General features: G+C 53.0%; 1 protein-coding gene and 1 long non-coding RNA gene across 14 annotated transcripts in view; one reads left to right on the top strand and one right to left on the bottom strand.

The window, feature by feature from the left end:
• CHD6 (chromodomain helicase DNA binding protein 6) overlaps positions 1 to 21,011 on the bottom strand; it is a 92,621-nt gene extending 71,610 nt beyond the window's left edge. For 6 of the 13 annotated variants that reach the window (XM_048322235.1, XM_048322230.1, XM_048322237.1 and 3 more), the window contains exon 1: positions 20,879 to 21,007. The gene's annotated coding sequence lies outside the window, so the exon portion shown is untranslated. Of the gene's footprint in view, positions 1 to 20,878 lie in introns of all 13 variants that reach the window. The other 7 variants (XM_048322236.1, XM_048322238.1, XM_048322239.1 and 4 more) reach the window with 4 other exon arrangements.
• Positions 21,012 to 21,307: 296 nt separating this feature from the next.
• On the top strand, positions 21,308 to 23,489 carry LOC125335033. The gene is made up of 2 exons (XR_007207303.1): positions 21,308 to 21,392; positions 22,529 to 23,489. It is a non-coding gene; the product is annotated as an uncharacterized LOC125335033 (long non-coding RNA).
• Positions 23,490 to 26,937: the final 3,448 nt, after the last annotated feature.

Raw genomic sequence — 26,937 nt, 5'->3', positions numbered from 1 at the left:
GACAGAAAGGAAAGGTTACACTGCACCTGGGGAGAGGGGCTGCCAAGAGACCCATGTGGGACACCTTGTGCCAGGAAATGGCTGCAGGCCCTTCCTTATATCCCTTCCTCACAGTGCACAGGCAAACACGGGGTTGGGCTCAGAAGCAGAATGCCTGGTGTTATTGCTGGAGCGAAGCTGGAAAGGAGCTGCCAAAGATAAGTGAGAGCAGCCCGGAGTCCCAGGATGAGTGAAGGCTTTGGAGTGAGCCATGGGTTAGGGGTCTTCACTGCAGTTCTTCACAAAAAATAAGAGGCTTGAGTGAAAGCCAGAGCTTACAGCTGAGCCGGGGCCTCACCAGGCAAGCAGGGGCTGGCAGGACAGCTGCGCTGGGTCAGTTTTCATCCAGGCAATGGCTATGGGACCTTTTCAATTGTTCGGTGGAAAAATAAGAGCCAGTGCCAGGAGTAGGGTTAGGGCTGCAAGAGGGACAAAGCCTAAGCTACACTTGGACTGTGGCAGGAAAAGGGCTGCCAAAGCCAAGTGGGGGCTGCCAAGATACATGGGCTGGAAGAACTCTGTCTGGATTTCCAGCTCTAAGACTCAACTGGAAAGCAAGAACTACAGTTAAGGCTAACAGAAAGTGAAAGCTTAGGGTTGCATTTGGAACAGGGTTAGAAATGGTATGCCAAAGATGTTTTTAGTTTGTCAAGAGCCCTTGTCTGGGAATCACCTCTTGTACAGCAGCTCTTGTCAAAAGGTTCAGCTATAAAATTAGGTTCAGAGTAACACTGATAGACAGAAGGAGCCTTGACATACAACTGAAATAGGGATGGCAATAGGCTGCCAAAGCAAAGTGGGGGCCTGCAAAGAGACTGGTGCTTAGAGAAGCCTTTGGTCTGGAAAATGGCTCAGCAGCCTTCTCTAGAGCTTCCCCAGAAAGGGAGAGCTAGGGTTGAGAGAAAGCCTGGAGCTGCAGGCAGAGCAGGGAAGGGCTACCAGAAGGAAATGGTAGGAGACCCATGCTAGGAAAGTCTCAGGTCTGCCTACTTGGCTTCAGGGCCATGCCCACCTGTTCCCAAGAAAAGGAAGGCTAGAGACAGGACTGAAGGCTGAGAGCTGCCATTGGAGTAGAGCTGGAAGGTGGCTGCCAAACACTTGGGATGGGAGAAATTTTTATCCATGCAATGTCTGTGCAGTGCCTGGGGGACCGTGTCTCAGGTTCAGGAAGAGAATGAGGACGAGGTTTCAGAGAAAGACATTTCCCTATTGAAGGCAACACAAAGCCTGTGGTGGTGGGTCTTGGTTTGAAGTGTCCACCAAGGAAGGTGGGAACCTCCCTTGGAATGGAAAATGTGACCCCCTTCCCTCCAAATTATGATCACTTTGAAATGAAGGGGCTTTCAGGCAGAGCTACGGGAGAAGGAGTAGCAGCTCTTTGCTGGTGTGTGTGTGGGTGCCAAGGCACACAAACAGCAGCGCCGGCAGCACCAACGAGCAGCAGCAGAGCCCAGGGCCGGCCTCTCCCGGCCGCAGGCCCTTTCCCCTCGGTGCAGCTCCGCTCGCGGCCGCCAGGGGCGCTGGTGGCTCCCGGCCGGGCAGGGCGGCTGCGGGGATTCCCCCGCGCCTGCAGGGGGCGCTGTGGCGCCAGCTCGGCCGCCTCTGCACGCGGTGATGGCGGCCGGGCCGGCGGGAGGGATGGAAAAGGGGCTTCCTTGGCAAAGCCCCAGGGGCAGCCGGGCCCCTCGGGTGCCGCTCGGGAGCCGGAATGGAGCGCAGCAGGAACCTCGGAGCGGCGGCTGCCGCAGCGGAGCCGGGCGCACCCGGGTGGCAGACAAAGTGTAGCAGAAAATTCCACAGCCGTAGCAGGAGCCGCGGGGTGTCCCGGCGGGCACGGGGGGTCGGGTTAACGTGCACTGAAAGAGCCGGAGCAGCGGCAGAAAGCAGCGGGGCCCGGCAGCGGCAGCAGCCGGGAGCTGCTCCCTCCGGGAACGGGGACGGGGACGGGGTCGGGGTCCTCCTCCCAGTGAGGTCGGGCATTGGAAAGGTCCCAGTTCAACAGCTGCACTTGAGAGCAGAAGCTCACCCCCAGTAAGGAGAAAGCAGCGCAGGACAGAACTCCGCGGTAGCAGCAAATTCTCCTCACAGCAGCAGCCCGGCCATCGCACCTCTGGTCCCAAGGGCGAGAGAGCGAGAGGGAGGAGCCGAGCTCAGCCCCTCACCCAAAATCTTGCGGTATCTCTGCCCTTCCCAAGAGAAAGCCCTTCAGCCAGCTGCATCCCTCCCCCATCTTGGCCACTCCTTTTGTTTCTCTTAAGTATCCCTGTTACCATCTCTTAGGCAGCAAATGGGAGAAAATTCCCTACGAGGAAAAAAAAAAAAAAAAAAAAGGAAAAATCCTAACCTCCAATAGGGTGTCAGGCTCCTGCCCTCCTTCACTCAGGTGCAAAGGGAATAGAGTAGAGCAACAAACAGAACTTTTAAAAATCAAATGTTTGTTTTCAGAGGCTGATGCTGTGCTGAGGCTAGCTGAATTTTTACAAGGACGGGTAAGAGATCAAACTTTGCCTTTCTCTGTAACCTCCTTCTCAAAAACAACACCCATTCTTGTTGAAACCTTAAACAGAGCCAGCCTGAGGCACTGCACAGATTTGCAGTGCAAAACAGAGCTAGACAAGGATTACTCCAGCTGCACAGAGGAGCTTCATCACAAAGAGCACCACCACCACCTAAGATTGAATTACATTAAAACATATCTTGCGGAAAGGAGATGTAATTAGACTGGCCCACAAATCCAACAGTCTCCACAGCCAGCAAGCTGAAAACATGGCATGTGTTAACAAGCAAAGAGGACTGTGCCCACAGGTTATGTATTCCAAGAGCAGGAAAGGGGATGCATCTGCACCATCCAAGCTGTTCTCAGTTTATGTCCTACTTGCCTTTTAGGAGACTCTGCTGGTGGGCTCTCACATCTCAAACTCATCTGGTTTTTGTAGTGCATCGCCAAAAAAGGCTACATCCCCAATATAAATCCACTGATCACCAAAATACCTGACAAAAAGGTGCTCCTCCTTGTAATATAACACATACACACAGGCAAGGATCAGTCAAACAGGATCAGTCCTCAGGGTCCCAACAGGATAAACACTTTGGGGAGAGGAATGATGTAGGGGCATGGAGCTTCGATTCAGTGGTTTGACCCCTTGTGACAAGAAGAACCTTCAGGAAACATGTCCAGAGAAAGGCAACAGAGCCGGGGAAGGATCTGGAGTACAAGTCTGAGGAGGAGTGGCTAAGAAGCCGGGGGAGATCAGCCTGGAAAAATGGAGGCTCAGGGGGGACCTTCTCGCTCTCTACAACTCCCCGACATGAGTGTGGAGCCAGGTGGACTCTTCTACCAAGTAACAGGATATGAACAAATAGCCCCAAGTTGCACCAGGAGAAGTTTAGGTTGGAGATTAAGGAAAATTTCTTCACCAAAAGGGTTGTTAAGCACTAGCACAGGCTGCCTACAACAGTGGTGGAGTCATCATCCCTGCAGGGATTTTAAAGACATGTGGCTTTAGCACCTGGGGACATGGTTGAGTGGTGGCTTTGGCAGTGTTATGTTCACAGCTGGACTCGATGATCTAAAGGGCCTTTTCCAAACTACTTTGATTCTATGGTTCACACAGCCCTCAAAACCAGTAAGGCACACAACCCCATCTTTCCCCTGGGGACACATCCAGACTTGTCTCAGCCTTTCCTCTCTCCAAAACCTGCATGTGCTCCCAAGATACCCACACAACCACTGCCAAGGACTGGGCCCACAGATGACTTCAGACACACAAAGTTCAATCTCTGAGCACAATCTCTGGCATTCTCCCATTGCAGACTTCTACCAATATCCCTTCAAGCATTCTTCATCTCAAGATGTTCCCACAGCCCCTCAGTCATGGACACATCAAGGCACTTCAGAAAGGAAGTTTTATTCATAGCTTTTATCCAAAGAGCAACTTTCATTTCCTGAAGGGAAATCTCATCTGCAGCATGGTGAGGAAGGTGGGAGTCAGCAGCTCTGAACGCAGTCCTAATTTTGTTTTGCCTTTACTTCCAAGGGTCCATATTATCTTCAAGCCCTGTCCTCCCCTCTCTTCTCCGACAGTTCAGGTGTCCCCAGGTCCCCCAACCCATGGCACAGGTGTACATGCCCACATGCCTTGGCTGCAGCTCAGAAGCTTCCCCAGGCCAGCTCAGCCCCAGAGCTGCCCCGGGGCAACATGAACACAGCCCTATCTGTCCCTCCGGATAATGTCCATAGGCTTGTCACCAACAGGCAAAAGGACCACAAACCCAGACAAAGCAGAGGCCTCAGCATCTGCAGAAACTAATGGCATTTACCTGAGAACATGCCTTATTCAGTACAGCAGCAAATGTTTTTACTTTATTAGACCACATTCCTGCAGCACAGTGCCATGTTCAGTTGCCTGCAAGAGGCAGGTGACAGCCTTCTTCAAAGGGGAAAAAGCACCGATTTTATCTGTGGAAATAAACTGCAGCTAGGAAACAAGTGCAGTTAAAACAAAAATCAACACCCCAGGTCCTTAATGATCCCCTTCAGAAGGACAAAAAAAAGGGGCACGTGGCTTTCTCCAAGCACAACAGTACCTGGGATTCAAAAAGAAGCAATGCTCACAAGCCACCTCTGGAAGGACAAGGGGCACCCACAGGCCTTTGTGGGCATGTCCACCTATGTGCCACAACCACTGGTGATAATCCATTTGGAAAACCTGCACTCATTCTTTTCCCTTGCTAAATAGGAATTTTGCACTCAAGTCCATCCAAAGCTGCTGCAGCAAAGAGCAGAACCAGGAAACAGCCTTGGACACTGCAAACTTGTAAGTTGACATGCACCACTACACAAAATCCCAGAGCAGTTAGAATTCAAAGGGATCTCTTGAGATCATCTTGTCCAAGTCCCCTGATAAAGCAGGTTCACCTTGAGCAGGTCTCACAGGCAGGTTTTGAGTATCTCCAGAGGAGACTCTACTCAATACACTTCAACTCTGATTTTCAGCCATACCTGTGGCAGACATTCAGTGACACAACCAAGCCACTCAGCACCCTGCACACGCACACCCCACATCTCAATGAAGTGATAAAAATCCAGCAAAGGGATCACGTTTGCTTCTCAGGAGGTGTCTTGAATACTCAGGTCCCAGGCCAGAAGTGAGAGCCCCTGAACTCCTTAAGCACAGCAAGCTGGGTCCAGTGGGATGACAGTCTGCCTTGCACTACTGCTGAGGTGACAAGGTCCTCCACCAGATACTTTTCCTGGAAAGTAAAGGCACATTGCCAGCCAGGACCACACAATGACACTACAGACTCACAACTCTCCACAAACACAAATTGGGGTCCATGTCTCAGCTGTCCACCCTGAGCTAAAAGTGCATTTAGTGGAAGGTGTCCCTGCCCATGGCAGAGGGGTTGGAACTAGATAATCTAAGATTCATTCCAACCCATTCTATTCTATGATTGTTTAATTTAGACATCAGCAGCTTTCCCAGCTGCTTTTCCTATGTGGCAGAATGGAAGCACCCCTTGGTGCCTCATCAGTGACATTCAAGAGGAACAGGAGCCCCACACTTCAGGCTGGAGACCCCTCTGCTTATTACAAACCAGAGGAGTGCTTTAATACAGTACACCTAGCTCCACATATCCTCACTCATCCCCCAAACTCCCTGGCACTGACCCACTGGAGATGCAGACTTTCCAGAATGACCTCGTCTGCCAGCTCCCTGCAGCCAGAGGGTTCCCCTTCCCAGGTGCAGGAGCAGCACCTGGCACACACAGTAGGCTCAGGGAGGGGAGGTGCCAAGGACAAGGTCTCACTGCAAGCAGCTCCTTTGAGATAAATGCATCAAGAAGTGTCCAACCTCCATCTATCAGCGGACTTCTGGTGACACTTCCTTCAAGGTGAGGGGTGCAAGCCTTGCTCACCTCCTCAACATGATGTAGCCCTTCTCTCTCCTCCCTCCTGTAGTTTTGATGACAAGAAGGATCCCTTGAAAATACACATCTCAAACAGGCACAGCACTTTGTATGCAGCCCTGGAGGACATGAAATTACTGATTTTCAGACAAGCAGGTCTGCTCTGCTGATATGCCTCAAGAAGTGCTGCATCTCCCCAGTGCTTGGGCACAGTCTGAAGGAAAAGAGATTAGTCAGGGGTGCCAAGTCCAAACCTGCTGCCCAGGCCTGCAGGCCAGCAGCAAGCCAGGCTCATGGATGGCAGCTAGCCCAGGGGAAGTTGGGGGGCTCAGCACTGCCTTGCTACTCTGGTACCTGAGGATGTCAGGGCTAACCTGCCCTAACACCGGCAGAGGTCACAGTACACACTGATGAGAAGTCTTAGAAATAAGAGCTGCAGGCAGCTCCCACAGACACAGCACCAGGGCCCTGCTCAGGCCTGCCAGACGCAAGGCAGCAACAAAGGGCACCAGGCAATGGTGCAACTGAGAGCTTTCAGAAGCCTGTCTTCCAAGTAAAGGGTCCTGCTCTGTCTTTGCTCCACACACCAATGCCTGTGCCAGTGTCAGCAGCTGTCCTTGTGTGTGTGTACACACCATTCAGGGGTGGTGGGGACACCCCACTGCCGCACATAAACTGCAGAGTAGCTCTCTGGGGGAAGGGGTGCTACTACAGCCCTGGCTGCCCAAGAGCTGCTCTGCTGTCCACCACCTGCTGCCATTGTGGGAGCAGCCCTTGGCTCAAACACAGAGCAGTGTCTCGTGCCTGACAACAAACCCTGCAGCCTTGAGGAAAAGAAGTAGCCAGTAGCCATTCCCTACCATACAGCGTGCGCGTGCTCTCTTGCTTGTTGGGTGTCAACAAGACATGAGCTGTGTCATTTCTCTGTCAGAGTCAGGCATCACATCAGGTCTTTGTAGAGCTGAGACATCAGTACTGCTGCTCTGGCAGGAACTCCCAGAGTCCTGACTTGAGGTCAGAGGCACAGGAACAGCCTGTGTACCACATCCTACAGCTTGGAGAGCCTCACACCAGCTCACTGCCCAGAGCATGTCAGGCCAAATGGGATCAGAGTGCTGGGTGTACAGGACCAGCCTCAACAAGTAAATGAGAATCATTCCCAAAGGAGCCAGGAAGGGTGCCTGCATCTGCCTGAAGTCAGCTGAGGGAAATAAGGACCGGCCATTGCTTACCAAGAGCTTTGCTGTGCTCCCCTGCTACTCCTGCCCAATCACTAAGAGAGCTATGGAGTAGTAGACTACAGATCAGAACTGATAGGATCTGGCAGGCCTTCCCAGGCAACCTTGAGCAGAAGGCCCCAGTCCCTGGCAGCACCTCCCCGTCAGAGGAGCCTCCTCAATAGCTTTGCAGCTGGCAAGGCAGACAGCAAGCCCAAGGACAACCAAGCAGGGCCCATGTATCAGCCACCCTCTGCACCTGATGCATCCACATTGAAGGTGAGCAGCAGTAAAAGACTGACAGGTCTGGCTGGGACAGACCAAGAGCAGAACCTGCACTGTTCTTCTGCTTGGCTTGACCAACAGTGTTCTCTGTGACCAAACAGCAAAGAGACACATCTGCAGTCCTCTGGTGCTGTTTGAGCCTTGCTACCTTATCAATCCCTGTTCCTAAGCAGGACTGCACAGGCACGTCTCAGCGGGCAGAGCTGCCGGAGCTTGAAACTTGAGTGTCTGCTGCAATCCAGAGGGACTCAGGGAACTACATTCCTGAGGGCTGCATGGAGAAGAGGCTCTGCAGAAACATCTCACTGCCAGCGGATTTAGAAAGGTGTTCCCATCACTCGGGGAGCTCCAGGCAGGGGAGACACGCACTGACAACACAACTGCCTGCAAAACACTGTAGAGGCAGGGCTAGGGGAGGGGTGAAAGAGAACCACGGCGCAAGAGTGACACTTCTCTCCCTGGCTCCACCCCGACAGCTCTCTGCAAGTTGAATTAGGGAGGGCTGTGCGGTCCAGCAAAGCCTCCTCCAGTGGGCAAAACAGCAATCCACCTGGCTGCTCCTCCACAGCCACACTCCATCACCCTAGAGCATCTCTGTAGGATACTCTTTGAAGGAGGTACCCAGTCCCCATCAGCAGCTACCTGTCTGCAAGCTGTCACGCAAGCAGCCTGGCAGGCAGAGCACGGCTCTCTCCCCACAGCCTGCTGCAGCAGGATTTGTTTATGTGTCTGCAGCTGCTCTGTGCCTTCGCCATGGGAATCCAGGCTGAAGCTCCATCCGTGCCGAGCAAGAAGCGGCCTTGCCGCGCAGCCCGGCAGGCACAGTGCTGCGGGGGGCACGAGCCCCTGGAAACGGGCCTGCTGGAGCGGCGAGCCGCATTCCCAGCCCTCCGCAGTGCCTCCCCCACATCCTGCCTCCAGCTCTCCGCTGGGGGTAGAGAATGCCAATCTCGGGTTGTAATTTTTCCAAGTTAAAAATAACCCAGTAGTTTAGCAAGAGAGGAGCAGCAGCAGTGATGCAGGGGGCTGGGGAGTCTGCAAGCTCACTGCGAGGCAGCACAGCATATATTCTCCTTCCCAAACAGAGGCTGTGGAGAAGCAGCTTCCCAGCTCTGCTCACACAACTACAGAAAACAAGACTCCCTCAGCATCCCATCAGGACAGTCTTCACTGAGCAGCCAAGTGGTCTTCATTTCTCAGCTGCCATTAACACTCCCTCACTGCTCCCTGACACCAGTGGGAAGAGGGCACAGGCCCCACACTCCTGAGCAGGACAGCAGGATGAAGGAAGCAAGAGGAAAAAGGAGAATACACAGAGGTCCAAATAACCCAAAGTAAGGGAGAAAACAGGCATCAGGCAGGTGCACATGTCCAGGACAGGCAGAGCATCACACCAACAGCAAGCCCCAAGGAACACTGCCATGCTGCAAGCAATTTTCTGTTCTCACAATATCTTTAAAGAAAGAAGGCGGGGGGGGAATGAACTGTGTTCTCTGTGGGGCCAGGGGAGCCAAGAGATCTGCTGATAAGGATACCAAATGTACATGGCAAACCTGCAGCACCTTCCCACAGCCAACTCCACCACCCCACAAGAGAACAGGCAACAAGACTTTGACAGGCAGGCAATAAATCACCACAACCTCCTTGCCATTTGCTCCCTTGGAAAAGCAATATGGTGATGCTGCACAGCATTCCCCTCCAAAAAGCCAACACTCTGCTCCCAAGCTCTCAGCCGTACAGCGACAGCCACGTCAGAGACCCTGGGGAGACACTTGGGCTTGTGCCATTGCCTGTGCACAGAGGATGCTCTGTTGGCACCCAACAAGCAAGAGAGTACACGCAGGCTGGATACAGCCCCCGGTAATGCAGCTTCAGTCAGCTGCACTTCATGACTCTCATGACAAGCTCACGTGGCAGAACCAGCAATAGCTCCTTTTTGGAGGGTTTTCAAATGCAGCTCCTAACCCAAGACCATAACCATAATGACCTTCAGCAGCTGAACAGAGCCAGAGGGCTGAGAGCCAAGGGCTCACGCAGAATCCAGTGAGCACAGCAGTGAGCAGGGACCAACAGCACAAGGGAAGAGAAAACAGAGAATGGCTAAAACCCCTTCAGTTTGTTCAGTGGAGGCACATCATGAACACAAAGCTGTGCCTGGCCACTCAACATGCACACAAAGAGATGCACTCCAGCTTGCTGCTAAAGAGAGGGAAACCAGACCTGAGCTCATCATAGAATGTATTTCCCTCATCACCTTCATAAACAGCCCAAAATGAGGGGACACACTACTCCCAAGTGGCACCAGGAGTTGCAAGGTGGTTGTCTGCAGTGGGGATGCACCCAGTGTCAGCTGTACCCCCTTTCCCATCATGGGGATGCATCCAGCGGCAGCTGTGTGCCCTTTCCTACATCATCACCTGCTACCCTGATATGCAGGAGCTACCAGGAGCCAGATGGGTTTCTCAAACCTACTATGTCTATTGCCTTCTGATCTGCTGGCCAAGAGTCTGACTCCAAACAGTTACTCATAAGCCTCAGGCAGTGAATTTTAATCCTCAACATCAGCAAGGCAAAAACCAGAGGAAAAACAAATCAAATCTCTACAATTCAGTACCTACGCAGTCAAGAGAGAAAGGAGACAAGCCAAGCTTGCCCAGGCTCATAGCTGGCACCCAGCAGTCTGGGCTCCCACAGGGACGGGCATTTGACCACCCTCAGTGCCAAGAGGCATGATTCCATGGGTAAGGGCGCATTAGTGTGCAAGAACATGTGCAGCACTCCTGCACATGCCGGGGTCCCCAGTGGCTCCCTACAGAGGGGTGTCCCACAAGCACAATTCACATGCCCTGTCAAGAGTATCACCAGCTCAAGCTCCTGCAACATCAGCAAAGCCCATCGCAAATCTCTGATGTGGCACTTTCCAGACCTCTGCTACCCATTAAACACAAACACACTCCAGTGTGGCATCCAATCCAGGCCACCACACAGCCCAAATTAACTGCCCTGTCTGCCAAATTTTAACAAGCCATTTCTCCATCACCAGTGGCAGATTTTCCTTCCATTTTATTCACCAGCCCCAGCATGCTGACCAGCAAGCCAACAAGGAAGGACATGAATGGAGTGTCCAGGGAACAGTTACAGTGGCCATAAAGCCTTCCCACCTCTCCCATCACACTCCCAGCACCTAATTTCCTACTTTAAAATAAGAAAAATGCAATATCTGTATCTACTTGCTACAGGAGAGTCCCAAGCTGCTGAAGCCATTAAAGCCTATGGCCAAGTGTCACTCCCACAGCGTCTTGCAGAGCTCCCCCACCCCTCTGGCACCCTGCTGCAGGCCAGAGGCAGCCAGCTCACAGCCCCTCTCCTGGCCTGTGGGAGCCAGAAGCTCACTGCTCATGGCAGCACAATGCAGCTGGCAACCAACAAGATGCCTGGTGGGCAACTCCTCTTAGCCTGGGATAGTCCACCCAATCTGCTCCTCCACAAGGCAGGGAGCCTTGCATACCAAGGCAGGTGTGCTTCAGCTGCCAAGGAGGCTGTGGAAAGCCTCAGGTCAGAGTGAGAACACAACCCTAGCTACGTTTTAGATGGAAATGGGCAAGGAAGCTCTGAGGACACAGTCTCAGTGCTGGAAGCAGGCTCTCTTCCCTGAAGTGCCTGGCTGTTACCCCTGGGCAGAGAAAGAATTGTGGGCTTAGCTCCTGCTGGCTTCCTGGATCAGCAGTCATGAGGAGCCAGACTTCCCAGTAGTGTAAGAAAAAACCCTCTGATGAATTACTGGGCTCAAGGGAGCACAGGGGTTACTGTCAGCTGCTTCAGAGGTTTCTTGCATCAGGGCAAAACATCCAGCTGCTCTCCAGCTACCAGGAGGGATATAGTGGTTTCAGCAAAAACCAGCACCCTGTGCACTCTGCACATTTTCTTGCTGCCTTTTATGTCTCACACACAAGAGCTCAGAGCTTCGCTTAGCTGTCCAAGTCCATCCTCAAGGTCACTGTCCCTAGAAAGAAGCCACCAGGCACACAATTTAACCTTTATTAGTAAGAAAGGTCGACAAAAGCCAGCTCAACCAGTAGGCCTTGACAGCTGGCCAATTCAAAGAACTTTTTACAAGGTTACTGTTTGAGAGCTATACCCCAAACTACACCAAACTCATACTATCCCAAGGCAGATGGCCAAAAAATGAGATGGCACTCCTGAAAGCACAGATCTTCTCCTCTTGCTGTTGTTAATATCCTGCACAGCAAACTCAAGCTGCCAGAAAACAGCTTTGCCATACTGCAAACAGCTCCTCAGAGGCAATTATAACCCTTTGTGCCTCCAGTTTCTAATGGTAAAATAGAGACAAAAAAAATCAACACTGACATCAGGGCTACTGAGAAGGTGAACAAATGCAATGCACCTCAAGACTTGGCTGTAGACACATATGAAGGACACATCTGACACCCTGAGCAGATTTCCTGCTGGGAAGGCACGGCAACACTGGCCACAACTCCATATACTGATGGAGACCCCACTGTGGAGTCCAGTCATGCTGAAAATCATTCCTTCAGGAATTTCGGTCAGTCTGCTCCAGCTGAAGCTCCCTGCCACACGCCTCCACAGTCGATCACTCTTACCCCTGCCAGTCATTCACCTGATGTCCCCACATTCCTGTTTGCTCCTGTTATCTGTTGACTAAGGTATTCCCCATTGTTCTCCTGCTATAACCACAGTAAAGAAAAAGGGTGAAAGAAAAAGTTGGTGCCCTCCTGCCAGCCTCCTGCTTCATCTAATGAGTAGCCCATGGGAATGTGCCCGAGGAAACACATCCAAGGAGCTGAATGAAACATGGCCAAGTCACCAGCAGCTGGGCCACAGGAACAGAGTTAGCATTTTAAACATTTCCAGGGCCTCACAACAGGATGGACACCACTGCTTTGCCAAATGCCTCATCCATGCACGGGTGGCAGAGTGGCAAGAGGGGTACGGTGCCTGAAGGGAGCTCAGGGCCAGCCTTGCTTTGCCTACCATGGCCACATCTCAGACCATAGCTTGTGAGCATGGGCATTGAAGGCTGATCCTGAGGTACATCTTAGTGCGTGATAAGTGAGCAGTTCTTCTTTGGGCCAGGAAGCACTGCATCCTTGTCGTAGGGATCTCAAAAAACAGGTAATAAAGGAAGCTCAGCTTGGTCTGTACTCTCACACACAGTGAAGGCTGGGGGGGCATAGAAGGGTCTGTGCTCTCACACACAGTAAAGGCTGGGGGGGGCACAGAAGGAATCTCCACAAGCAGAAGGACATTTTGCTACACTGCTCACTCTCCAAGCACAGGACAGCTCCAACACCACCTTACAGAGGCCACTTGATTGATGCTGCCCTGTTGGAGAAGGGCTCCTGCACCCATACAGGCTTTACCTGCCCTGCCAGCGCTGCAAAACCAGGCCACCCACTCCAGGGCAGGGCAGAAAGGCTGGCTGGCAGACCCCTGCCTGCAGCAGGGCCAGGTACTGGGGGAGCCAAGCTGTTCCTCAACACCCAGGAAGGTAACATTCCAAATAACCACAGTCTGAGAGTTTACTGTGGGGAGATCCTACAGCTCATGGCAACTGCTCTGCCTGTACATCCTAACAAAATCTAGCAAACCTCGCTCCAGAATAGCAACAGACAAAATCTGCTGTTCTCCAGGCCTGAGAAGTTACTTTGAGAGAACAGTCTCCAGAGTTCCGATGCCACCTGTAATGAGACATTCTTCTCAATCATGTTTCCTTGCATTTGTCTTTTACACTATCCCAAGAAAGACTAAAGTATGGGAGGCTGAGAACAGTGCCAAAGAGAAATTCATCAACTCCTCATGTGCAGACGTTTGAGGTTCAATGATGCCAGCTCCTCAGCTATAGGCAGTGCTTTAATACACTTGGGTAGCCCTTTGAAATGGTAAGCACACAAAGGCCTGCCCAGACACACTGCAAGTAAAATGCTGCTGAAAGCGCATAAGGAGAGGTAGCCCCTTCTTGCCTCAGCTCATAAACCCCTTTAGTCAGAGACCAGCTCAGGGAACAGTTACAAGAGCATCAGCCTTGCCAGACTGGAGAGCCACAGCTGCACAGGCAGGGAAGGCACAGGCAGGAGAGGTTCCCGCCAGAGGATGCCAAGCCACTGTCACTAATGCTGGCTGCAGAGCCCCATCTTTGCAGAGTCCCTTTTTCCAAACAGAACTGGAACCCCAGAGCACACCAAGCCTCTTCCAACAGCACACAGGCAGAGCTGCAGATCTCTCCTGGACTCAGGCTGCATTCATTCAGGGCACAGATACAGAAGATGCCCTGGACACTCCTGGCCAACCAGCACCATCACCATGGGGTCAGCCAGCCAGTGGGCAAGCACACGGTATCAGTTGCATCAAGCTACCAAGAAACTCTTGTCCCTGTTTGCCTGGCAGGTCTGTAGACATCAGTCTCCTCTGACATGTAGCAACATGGAAGCCAGGTAAGTAAGCTCTGGACAGAGCAGGAGAGCATGGTTCCCACAGACCCATGTCCTAGCCCACTCTTACTGCATGTACCTGTCAGAAGTCCAAACCAACATGATTTCCACATGTCCTCTTCCCTCTGTACTTGGATAAGCCACTCATATTCTGAACCCTTCCTTCAGCAGGCATCTCTGAAGGAACAATCATGCAACAAGGACCAGAAATCCACTTCTGCTCTGTGTCTGTCTCCCTCATCCAACTAAGGGTGACAGGAAGAGCAGGAAATAGAGCTGGATCCAGGAAAAGGTTTAAGAACACTGTCCTCACCCCTAATGCCATGCTCCACTCAGCAGAGCAGCCAATGGAGAGCCTGTCCAGAAACCAGAGAGCAGTATCTGCTGATAACCACATTTCCACACACAGTATCCCCTGTCAGATGTGGGCACAGCTGTACCTATTCAAACACAGAGGTCCTGCAAGCTGCAGAGTCACACCTCAATACATGGCCCTTGCAGAAGGCACTCTCCTTGAAATTACAACTACAAAAGCTTCAAAGAGCCTGTGCCTACAGGGACACACTCCTTCCTTTGCCTTTGGGATTTAGGACCCTGGTCCTCACACTCAAAGCACAATGTGGGACTGGCCTAACTCCAAACCAGTGACTTTATTCTCTGACAGAAACTCTCAGCCTCCAGAGCAAGGAGGTGGAGCAGTCACTGTGACTGGCCCACAAATCTGCAACCACAAACCTCAGCACCTTCACAGAAAGCACAAGCCTTGCTTCAGCCAGCCTCCCCGCAACATCACTGCGCAGCGAACAGCACAGTCTCTGCTGTCTGCGGTGGAGGAGAGAAACCTGCTTTTATGTATGCACCAAAGTGCATGCCGGGAAAGGCTCAGATACTCTGGTGAGGGGCACCCTGCAGGGACTGAGAAAGATCACTGAGAAACAGGGCTTTGCTTGCCCTAAAGCAACAAGCAGAGAGGCATACAAATAGGAGCAAAGGGCTGTACATTCGTACACCCCACTGCGCTCCTTCCGAAGCTAAGCAAGCACAGGGTACAGCAAGGATGCACCAGGCACTTAAAGAAGTCATCAAAAATGGCTCTTTTCAGATCCTCAATTAACAGACATTGAACACTTAAACTTCATTTTATCTAAAGTATATTCTAAGTTCAACCAAAGCAGATGAAAGATTGAGAGTTAAAAGTACTCTGTGCACAAGACCTAGAGAACTCAAGGCAGTGGCTCACACAAAAATAGCAGCTTTCACAGCACATCTATAGCAAAGCACTAATGTTTATTCTTGTACCTAGGACTAACTTTAATTCTGCCTCGATGCACATACATAACAAGGGATTAATGTTTCTTAAAGAACCAATACTTAACCTACCTATATGTCAAAGAAGTGGAAGCCCCCCGTAAGTTTGTAGCACCCTTGTTCCTGCATGTAGCTAATTGCTAATGTTGGAATTCACCTTCCACGGCAGCCATACAGTGTAAGGAAGTTGAAGTGCAAAATGAAACTATGTCCACAAAACATATCTATTTTCAGTGCAATAGAGAGGGAGCACAACTCCCAGCAGCGGTTGCTAACGGGGCGGGCCTGGTAGCTAAAGTCCCTCAATTAGCTAAAGTCCTGCTTCTGCCTTCAAAGAAATGCAAATGAGATACCTCCTGGGGGAAGAGGTGGGGAACTTACATCCCAGGGGGTATTAACACTAAGGGCACTAAGTTCTTTCTCCACACCAGTCTGCTGCCAGCCACAGGGACACAGAGGCACAGCCCCCCCCAGCCTTGCCCACCAGGCCTTCGCACAGGCTTTTTGCTGGGGTCACCCACACATGCCCGTGCCCTTCCCACCTATTTTCCTGCGCCAGAGCTCCCAGGCTGTACATCAGATAGTGAATGAAACAACCTTGCCCATCTACTGCCTACCTGTCCCTCCCTTGCAGTAACAGGCACATTAGCAGGACATGCAGCGAGCTCATGGGCCTAGAGTAACACCAGCCTGACCCCTGATACTGTCTCCTACTCTGATGTGAAGCAGGGCTCCACAGTTCCCAAACTTTTATAGAAAGATTTAGGAAATACTCTGAAACGTGACACTGACAAGCATAACTTTTTCCTGCTTTCAGCACAGTCACCCCAAAAGGAAGGAATGAATTACCTGCACTTCAATACAGACTTCCCATCACAACTGCGCCAAATAGCAGAGAGAACCAGACAAGTGTCAGAAAGTTTCACCAGAAGAGAGCTAAACTTAATCTCACCAGGAAAAACACAAACCAAAAAATTCCCAACCACCACGGTAAAACAAACCACCCCAAAATAACCAGCATAAAGTTTGGGAAAAGGCAAGCCTGCAGAAGGCATGCTGTACCTCAGAGGACAGACATTCATAATAACATGAAGCAGCATCCCTCAAAGGGGAAACCAGGGCTGGAAAATATGATGGGCACCCCACAGCCAAGCCAGTACCTCACCATCACAGTAACACCCGCACTCTTTGAACCATACCCAACGCGCCTCTGCAAGCACATTTCCAGTGCCCACACAGAAAACTAAGAGGGACTGGGACTTGGTTCCCACGCTTCTATTTTCTTTTCTGGACTGAAAAAGAGTGTTTTGCTCCTGTTAGAGCAAGATTTATACTCACTACAGGCTGCGAATGCCTTGGAGACAACAGGCTGCGGTACGGAAGCAGCATGCACCCCTTCACCTCAAGGCATATTTCCTCCACAGAGAGAAGGTCCTCACACAAAGGATGGGTCAAAAGCTCCCCGACCCCCACCTGGTGCTAACACAACCCAGCATCTCTCTAAGGACTGAGCCCACGGGCAGCACAGAGCAGGAGCTCTACACTCAGGCACAAACTGTCCCAGCTTTTAGCTGACTTCCAAAAGAGCCAACTGCACTCAGGCATTCCCTAGAGCACAGTCATAACCTTTCCCCAGACAGCTGCCAGAGACCGGCCTCAAATATTAAAGCCCAGCTACAGTGTCCCAGGTATACCCTAATTCTTAGGCTGACTGGACACGTCCAACATAACAATGCTAAAAATTATTAGCTACATATTGGCGGATTGCTAGGCTGCATCCCAGATTTTCCCATATAAGGGAAAGTTGAATGCATTGTCCTATCACACAGAAAACATATTGCACCAGCCTGAGATACTAGGAACAAACTCAGATTTGTCTCGTGTCACAAGCTGACACCCAGAGAACCATGTTTGTCCCCTTTTGCTGCCAGGTTGGTCAGCTTTCCCCAGCTCTATTATTCCACCAGGGACTGGTGCTGGATGATCACTGGAGCCTGGGACAGGCATTGCCCAGTGTGGCACTCACAGCACTGGTGCTGTGCAGGGCCCAGCACTTCCTTAGAGGATTTTGGTCCCGCTACCACTACGCATGGCAACACAGGCACTGACACTGACACCTCTGCCACAGTCAAGGGTAATTCTGTTTTCATAGGTTTTTAGGGTGCTAAGAACACAAACCCTGCATGCTGTCACTAACACTCTGCCCGCAGCAAACACTGCTGCTTCACTGCATACAGACCCTTCTTCACCCTGACCATCTTCTCTCCCCTTGACAGCGCTTGTTGGCCTCCAACAACCACTCTGCCTCTGTTTTCACAGACCAGGGCAGGACCACCAACACCAGAGGCTGACTCCATTGTCCCAAGCAGGAAATTGGGGATGAGTGAGGAGAAATGCATTCACTGCTACTTGCAGGAGCAATGAAACAAGCCCTCTCAAGTACTCCAAGGCCCAGTGAGACATCCAACCACTGAGCTTGACAATGTCTCTTTAAGACAATCTTAGAGCAGCCTCCCTGTGCATGCCTGCTTTCCAGACCCAACACAGAAGTCTGCATTCCTGCACCAAAGGCTCACTCTCAGCACAAGGCCCATCAGCTCTTCCCCCTTACTGAGAGCAAGCTTCTCCTGCGCACTGATGAGGACGATACCAGCTCTTATCTGCGCAAAGCCCAGACAGGCCTGGACACCACAGCAAAACACAAAGGCCTGCTCTGGCAGCCTCTCAAAAAACAAGTCTCACAAAGTTGCCCAGCTCACAAAAACAAGTTCACGTGCTTGTACAAAGCTCTCTTGAAATAACACAAACCACTACAGTGAAACTCTTTATGTTATCCACCTGTAGAAGTTTGTGTTTGGAGAAACTCTTGATAAAATATTAAAAATCACTCAAGGAAGATTAAATCTTAAAAATTATTGAGACTACACTTTTGGGGGGTACAGGGAAGCAGAGATTTACTTCCTGCTGAAGAAATACAGTAAAAAGCAGTCAGGAAAACAAGACACTCCTCTGAGAGCCTCCTCCACCAAGCCATTAGAAATCAACAGACCCCAAGAAGACCCACAGCACTGACCCCTGGGTCTAACATTGGAACACCTAGGGCCAGCTGCTCGAAGACAAGCAGCATGGTCCCCTAAGGCCACCATGCAGGACAATGGAGAAAAGGTAAACTCAAGCCATTAAAAAGGCATATACTAGCAAACTAGACAGCAGCACTCAGAACACAGTAACGAGGCCCCTGACAGCATCTTCCATGAGAGCTGTGAATTATTCACAGCAGCAGCATGGATAAACACTGCAAGAGCTGCCTTAGTGTCAGATTCACACAGGGTACCCATATTGGCGTGCAGCAAGGGGCTACAACTGCCTCCTCAGGGACAAGGCAGCCCATATTTCTGCTGGGAAGAATGAGACAACAGGCAGGAATAAACAGCCTTGGCTGTAGGGTGGGCTTCAAACTTCATCGAAGGGCAAATGAACCACGATCAGTCAAAGTCCTCTCCTTGACTTCAGCTTTTGTTTGAAGAATAAAAACATGTACTTTCAGTTCTGCTGCACAAGGCACACATGTACATTTTCACAGGATCCAGCTCTCCTAGTTAATGTGTTTTTGAGCTTGAAGCACCTGAGGGGCAACATTCAATGAGCTTCACCCCACTGCTGTCACGCTGCCTATCTGTGCGGTGAAGGCAGTGCAGCAGTATGTCCAGCACTCCTGAAGGACCTGCAAGAACAGGCAGCTGTACCAATTCAGAGACATGGGCTGAATTAGAGTTCCCAAAGACAGACAACGTTACACTTTGTAGTGGAAGAGGAATCAATTTTCAGGAAAGGAACCCGGGGGCAGCCCTAAACCAAAACCAACCGAGCTCAAGGCCAAAAGCCTTGCAAGAGAACCAACTTATTTACTCCAGGAAGAATTTACTCCCAGAGCAAAATATGATGTTATTGCATCATACTTCAACAGTTTGACCAAAACTACAATTTCTCTGCAAAGGAGCACAGCAGAGCTCCTGCATGAACAAGGTAAACAAAGGGCGAGGAGAGGCAAGACAGCACCTCTTCCCATACCATCACCTGAACAGGGCCCAAAAGCAACAGCAACACTTCACGGCAGAGAAAACACTCCCTGAGAGCTCGGTGTTTCCTCTCCTCCGGCAACACCCTAATCCAATTGACTCTACAGCAGTTAAAAAGATACTCTGCAAATGAAGGGGTCAGGGACAAACATCTAGCAACACAACAGCATCTCTCTGCCCCCCAGGAGCCCCTGCCAGGGAGGCCAGTTCAAGCTGGAGGCTTCTGCCCAGTCCCATCGGACACTGCACAGGCACAGTCAACCATCTCCATCTGTCTCTCCTCATTCTCCAACCCCAACAGCATTTGCTGCATTTCCTGAGCAGGACGTAAACAAGAAAAAAGACTGGGCTTTTGGTTAAAAGCATCCCAACTCCCTGAAGAAACAAAACAAGCATTTTTCACAGCAAAATTACCAAAAAAACTCTACCACATCAAAGACCAGCAGCAGACCAGGCAGAACCAACTCTGTGTATGCTGAGGCAGCCTGCCTGGGCCCCGCGGTCCCCGACTTCGCTGCGAGTTCAGTGTAGTTGTCAGCAGGAAAATTGATAACCAGAGGGGGACCCGCTCTCAGGCGGGTGCACCCTTGCAGCAGCAACCCGAGCTGACGATTTAGCTTCCTCCTCCCGTATTTTTTGCGTGCGTGTCTCTCACAACCTTCATCCTACAAACCTCATTGATCAAGGCTAATATCCACCTCCATCGCCAGTGAACGCCACTGGCGAGCACACGGGAGCCCCACGGCGCTGCCACAGACACGCAGCGGGCGCGACGACTGCGGCGAGACGCGGCTCCGCCGTGCCTGCGATGCCTCTGTTGTGACATGGCTGCGGTGTCACAACGGATCCGCGTCTGCTCCGCGCGCAGCGGGACGGAACCGCGGTGAGAGGGACGAGCCCGCGGCCCGGCGCGGCGGGAGCGGCCCTTCCACCGCATCCCCCTCCGCGCCGCGGCTCGGCGGGGCCGGGCAGCCCGCGCCCCATGGGCCTCCAGCAAGCAAAGGAACCCGCTTCCCCCCGACCGCCAAGTTTAAAGACTTAAATATTGATATTCTTGAGCACCGCAGCCGAGATGCCAGGGGGTAACTGCGCCCCGCGGGCGGGCTCCGGCACCCCGCACCCGGGGGGGGGGGGGGGGCTCGCTCCCCCCTCCCCGGCCGGGAGGAGCCTCCACGCAGCGCCGTGGGGAGCCCGCCCCGCCTCCGCCCCCGGCCCCGCACGCCCCGGGACCCGCCGCCGCTGCTGGGGGCGCCCGGCCCCGCGCTGCCGGCCCGGAGCTGGCGAGGCCCGGTCAGGGGCGGACGGCAGGGCCGGTGAGAGGGGCCGCGGCCCCCCCGCGCTGCCGCGGTCCGGGGGGCGGGGGAGGGCGGCGCGGAGGGACCCGGGGGCGCCGCCGCCCCTCCCCGCGGCCGGAGCCATGACAGGGCCGGCGGCCGCCCTGGCCCCCGCCCGCCCGCGCCGCGGCCCGCGCCGCCGCCGCCGCCTTCATTCATAGCACCGCCCCGGCGTGGCCCCGCTGCCGCCCCGGCCCCGCCGGGCGGGCGAACCCAAAGTTCGGGGCAGAACTTACCCAAAATGGCTCCGCAGCCGCCCCAACACAAACAGCTTTTATTTGGTGAAGTTTAGCCCAGCACCCTGCAAGGACACCCTAACCTCGCCCGGGCCCGCCCCCGCGGTGCGCCCATTGGCTGCCCAGAGCCGCGCGCCGCCGCCCATTGGCGGGCCGGCCCGTCAGCCGCGCGGCGCTCGCGCCAAGCTTGGCTGCAGCGCGCCCGCCGCTCGCTCCATTGTGCTCCTGTTTGCACCGATGAGAGCGCGGCGCTGATTGGCCGCGCCGCCGCCCCCGCGCGCCGCCGCCCCGCCCGCGCGCTCCACGTCCGCGCTCGCCGCGCGTTGCCCGGATGTGAACCGGGCCCGAGCCCCGCCCCGTGACCCGCCCGCCCGGGGCCCGCCCGCCGCGCCCCGGGACCTGCCCGCACCGCAGCGCACCACACCGCTCGGCCCTGCTGAGGGGCTGTGTCTGCCCCGTTCCCGCGCCGCGCTCCCCGCAGGCGCTGCCGCCCAGCCCCGCCGAGCTCCTCGAGGTGCGAAGGCGCCCGCGGGCGGCCCCGCGTGGAAGCGAAGCGCGGGAGCGGCCTCGGAGGCCACAGGCCCGGAAGGAGGGAATGCCCCTAGAGGGATGCTCCAGAGAATGCCGCTGCCCAGAGGGGTGCTCCAGGAGACGGGCTGGGAGCAGGCTCAGGGCACGGGCTGGGTGACCCACCTCTGCAGGGAGAAAGCTGGCGTGGAGCAACCGGCAAGGTTTGGGTCCGGCAGGGTTCGGGTCCAGCACCAGTTAAAACGGTGAGCCAAGCCTGCCGAGGTGGGTTTTCCACTGGAATTCCTCACAACCAGACCTCCTTGGGACGCCTCTTCCTGGTCACACAGTGTTGAGGGCTCCCTCAGTCCCTCCTCCACCTCAGCACCCCGCAGCTGGACCAACAGCACCCTCGCTTTGGTGGCCCGCAGTGCCATGCCTGCTGTTCTGCCTGGGAAGGTGGGAATGCTGGGGAAGAGGAGTAGAGCTGGCAGTGTGCAGTCACTCCATCCTCCCTGCTGATGCAAAGATGCTCTGGCACCAAAAGACACACTGCTGGAGATAATTAGCACTGCTGCGACTCGGATTGATGAACTGAGTACAGGGCAGTCCTCATGCAGCCATACTGCCTGCCAGGCCCCTTGGGAAGCTGGCACAGTCCTGTGCTGAAGTCTTGGCATGTTCAGCACCAGCTGGCGCTGATGTCCTGTGCTGTCTGGCTGGCATGTTCCCTTTATGCCTCCTGGCTTTCCCCAGATGCTCTCCTCAGAGCTATACAGCTCTTCCACTGGTCATGGAGGTCTGCTGGGCAGCACCACTGGGCAGTGCTGGTGTCCTCTGCACGCAGTATCACTGCACACTTGTAGATTAAACACAGCCAAGGGACATGGGTCCATCACGGAGCTACATCCACCCCATTCCACAGCTCCTCCAAGTCCCCCACACAGACCAGTATACTGTGCTCTTCCCAGTGAAGCAAGTCTTCCTTCTCCACAGCATTCTCCTTTATCCTTTCTTGCTTGCTCCAACCCACATCTCCACCCTCCATCCTTTCTCCTCCCTCAGTCTGGCTCCTTGCCTACGGATGGCACTGGTGGACACTGCTGAGATCTCATGTGCATGTTTTGTCTTTCCTGTCCCCAGGTTCAGATTCTTTCTGCTTACAGAAGGCCAGCACACATGCAGTATTCCTCTCCGGTACCTTCCCCATTCCCTAGTCCTGCCTGCTCCTTCTCTATCCACCAGCCTTGCCTGTACCTGATGTGTTCATCCTGCACCAGGCAACCTTTGGCAAACCAACATCATCCTGTGCTGTATCTTCGCTCCGTCTCTAGAGCAGCACTTCAGCCTCAGAGCGAAGAATGCCTGTTAACATGGAATTAATTGGTATTTTATAACCAGGAAACCAAAGCACCTTATTTGCAGATCAACCACTTTTTGCTCAGTTGGTCTCTAAAGGAGTGGCTCATTGCTGTACATGTAAAATGGGCTGCCCAGGGGTTAGGGATGGATAAAGCAAAGCACAAATTCCCTTGCCAGATTCACCTGGCAAGTGTAATTTGGAAAGACATTATAACACCTTTGTTACAGAATTGCAGAAGTTTTGATGGAAAAGGACCACAAGAGGTTATGTAAGGAGTTTCCAGAGGTCCCTTCCCAGCACCACGCTGATGATCAGCACAGGATGAGATCAGCCGTGGCTCTGCCTACCTGAGCCATAGCACCTTCCGTGGCCAGATGTTCCCCCACCCATCTGGTGACCTCTGTGAAGGCTGCACCATCCCAACATTCCACCTTAACCTTTCAGGACTTTGTGGTTAGTGCTCCTTAATGTATCACCAGGCACTGCCAAGAAGGTTTTGAGTCCATTATCTTTGAAACTGCTTTATCAGTACTTGCAGACTGCTGGTGGGTCAGGCCCTGCTAACTCTTCACCAGGAGAAAGCAGCCCCGCTCCTCCACCTGTATTCAAGGGCCGTGTCCCCACCTTGGTTGTCCAGCACTGATGTCTCTCTTGGCTTCTCAATTTTGTGGGTTCCAATACTGGACAAAAAAAAGAATGTATGATTTTATAACAGAAACTCATCTGCCAGTTCAGTCTTAATCCAGGCCACGTCTGTTTATTATTTACAGAGTGGGATTGCTGTGTTTTGGACGAGGTGATTTAGAGAACTGTTCCAGAGTCAGTAATTCATTGTGCTTGCAACCCCCACACAGGACTGAGGAGCGTGCCCAAACTGTGACCTTTCCCACCTGGTCCCCTCACAAGGCCAGCATGAGCTTTGTTTTTGAGTGACCTCAGCATCCTGCCAGTACTAGAACCTCCCTCAGCCTCTCTGGAAAACAGGGTTAAATCCTGAGTTTGACTGTTTCCAAATCCCCCTGGGCTCAGGCTGTAACCCCTGTGAGTGCAGCTGAGCAGAGCTGGGGTCAGGCATCACCTGGAACACAGTGTTGCTGCCAGCACCCATCACTGTAGACAGTCTTTGGGATAATTCTCTTCTGATCTAAGAAGTAATAATAATAATAGTAGTAGCAGTAATAATAATCTGACATTCTAGCATTTACAAATAGAGATTGTGGCAGTCTTCCCTGGGAAAATTGCTCTGGGCTCAGGATACTCCTCTACTTCACTGCCCAGAAGGAGCCTGCCTCCCAGGGAGCTCGGCCAGCCTGGCACCAGCACACATCCTTACCTGCATCCTTACCTGCAATGTGCTGTGTGGACGCTACTGCCCACCACATGCACAAACATCCACTGTGGCCTTGATTTACAGGTGTCCCCCACCCTGAAAGAGAAACTCATTACCGTTATGTACTTCCCTTGAAACCAATGTTACGTGGAATCAGGAAAAGCAAAATGCAAACAAAGGTGGTTACTCACAGCATCAGCCATCCCCAGGTGGGTGGTTGTGACCTGTATCGCGTTCCCTGTGTGCAATGACTCTGCTCTGGCAGCCCCTGTGTGCAGCTCTGTGAGGAGCAGCAAGAGGCCGAGCTGCCACCAGGGACAGAGGACCTCCAACGTCACATGCCACTCACAAAAGTTGCTGATTTTTTCAAGAGCAGATTTTGCAGCAGAAGGTGCAGCCTCCCCCCAAGAGTGCTGGGCTGAGAGGCACCGCAGCTCTGTGCCGTGCCTGCAGACAGTGCCAAAGGCGCTGCATGTCCTGGCCAGGAGCCCCAGAGACTTCCAATCCCTGCTTAAGATGCAGCGGCAGTACTGATTGCCCGGGCAAACCTTGGGGCTGCAGCACTTTGGCCAGGCGGATGCACGTGCCCAGCTGGCACACACAGGTCTGGGCAACCCTCGGGCATCCACAGGCACAGTGCTGGGTATGCTGCCACCACAGGGACAGGCCCTGGCGGCTGCAGGGACAGCTTTGGCAGCAGAAAGGACAGAGTCCCTCAAGGCTGAAGAAATGCCAAGTGTTCCCAGGCTGATGTCATTCCATTACAGAGAGGGATGCTCCAGAGATGCCTTCAGGGCAGGCTGGGCTTCTGCAGGGGCAGGCAGAATGACTGGTGTCCCCTCTGGGTGATCTCCCACCCCATGACACAAGACAAGGGAGATAAAGGTTTCTTTGTGGTGGCAGCCCTCACCTGGGATCAGGGCAGGTTTTGGAAGCTGGCTGAAGAGACCATTAAAGAAGCAGATAACTGCTGTTAGCCATAGGCATCTTGTGGTAGAGGGATGCAGGGCTTTTTCCGACTCAGTAAATTAGTTTCAGCTGCTGCTGTTGTAGCAACCCCTGGCTTGTGGCCTTCTGAATGTTTGCACATTTCAGAGCATCCTTCACTTGCCCAGTTCTGGGGAGGCTGGTGTGTCTCCGATGGTTACCTGGGGTCTCCTTACAAGCTGGAGGCTTTGTTGGGGCTCTGGAGCTTTTACACGAAGAATAGTCTTGCCAGTCTGTCCCGCTTGTCCCAGCATAGGGATTCCTCAGCTCCTTTCTGCTGGGCATCTTCCCATGCCAATGAATGGCCACACTGGCCAGGTCCAGCTGGAGGGGAAGCTTGGCTCTCATTGCTACCAAGGTGCTCTGTCTGACCTCCATCCTGGCTTTCCAGATGAAAGCCAGAACTGAGGACAGAGCTTCAGTTCTCCCATCCCTCTTTGATGATCCATTTGTAAAGCGAGGCAGAAGGGTACATTTGTCCAGAAGCTGTCCTGCAGACTTGACAGTAGACACACAAGATAGTTTCTGAATGGACCATAAATGAGGTATGTTAAGATGTACACCAGCAGACAGTGCTGGTTTTACTGAATGCTTCTTCTCTATATGCAGATTTCAATACAGATTGCTTATGCTGATAAAAACCTGGGCAAAACCACTGGAGTTATTGTGCTGGAGTCATCAGCATGAACAGACTATGTCTTGGCCATAGCACCGGGTCACAGTCAGCCTGGGTATGCTGCACCTGGCAGTTAGGTCAGCTCAAGCATCCTCAAGCATACTCTTCCCCATACACAGCACAGGCACAATCAGAAAGTGCCAATCTTTCACTTCAGACTGGAGTTTGTGTGTGACAGGGGTGTTGGGTAACTCATCTGCTACCTGCATGGTGCAGATGCTGACAGAGGCTCAGTTTGGGCCAGGGGGTTTGTGCACGTACCCGCTACAGGAGTCCTGTGTCTGGGAACCAGACATAGTGCAGGACCATCTGAGGGGCTGGAGACACTCATGGTCTCTGGCCTGGGGTTCAAAGGGGGGATGAGATCACATAAAATCATGTCCTTTAGAGCAAAACCTAATGTATCTGGCTCTCTGCTAGAACAAACCCCCTTAAGCTGATTCAGGACTGTCACAAAAGTAATTTGATTTGGGAAAGATTTGCTCTGCTTGAAGTGAAGGTCAATTCGTTTGGGAAATGCTTTGGCTAAACCCATCCCTGTCTGCATCAACCATCTCACACCCTTGAAGGGGATATTTTCTAAAGCTGGGTGTCCATGGGCCCATGGCCCACTGCCAGACACAGGGAGAACTACCTGGGACCCAGCACCCAGCAAGGCTTGGCCATGGTTCTGCAGACAGGCTGCACAGAAGTTTACCAGCCCTTGCTGCTCATGCTGTTGCATCCCAAGAGCAGATGTATCCCTGCTGCTTGTGCTGGTGGCCCTCCTGGCTGCTGTCGTGGGTCCCCTTCAGCAGTGGAGAAGTCAGGGCCATTCCAGAGACTGAAGCCAGGAAACTGGAGATGGAGGCTGTAATCACACCAGCAGCAAAAGCATCAGTTACATTTGCAAGGGGCTTTTGGGAGGATTTGCTTGGGAGCACTCAATGGTGGGCAGTGATCCCCAGGCTGCCTGGTCAAGGGGGACATGCAGGTCCAGCCACCAGGTCCTGCTGGGTGCCGCACTGCAAAGCAGGTAAGAAGCAGAGCTCAACAGCTAAATGCCTGTGGTGAGGCAAACTAGACAATGGAACTGCCCTTGCGGCCCTTTTCTACCATCTTCAGCCATGGTTCCAGCCAGATCCAACACAGCAGGAAGGAGAGGGAGTTGCTCTCATGCTGCAGCACACCTCCTTCCCTTCCCTGCTGTTGGAGCA

Source organism: Corvus hawaiiensis, chromosome 17 (genome assembly GCF_020740725.1).
Source record: "Corvus hawaiiensis isolate bCorHaw1 chromosome 17, bCorHaw1.pri.cur, whole genome shotgun sequence".
Lineage (NCBI taxonomy): Eukaryota > Metazoa > Chordata > Aves > Passeriformes > Corvidae > Corvus > Corvus hawaiiensis.
The sequence above is the reverse complement of the archived record's forward strand: the minus strand, read 5'-3'. Positions and strand labels throughout refer to the sequence as shown.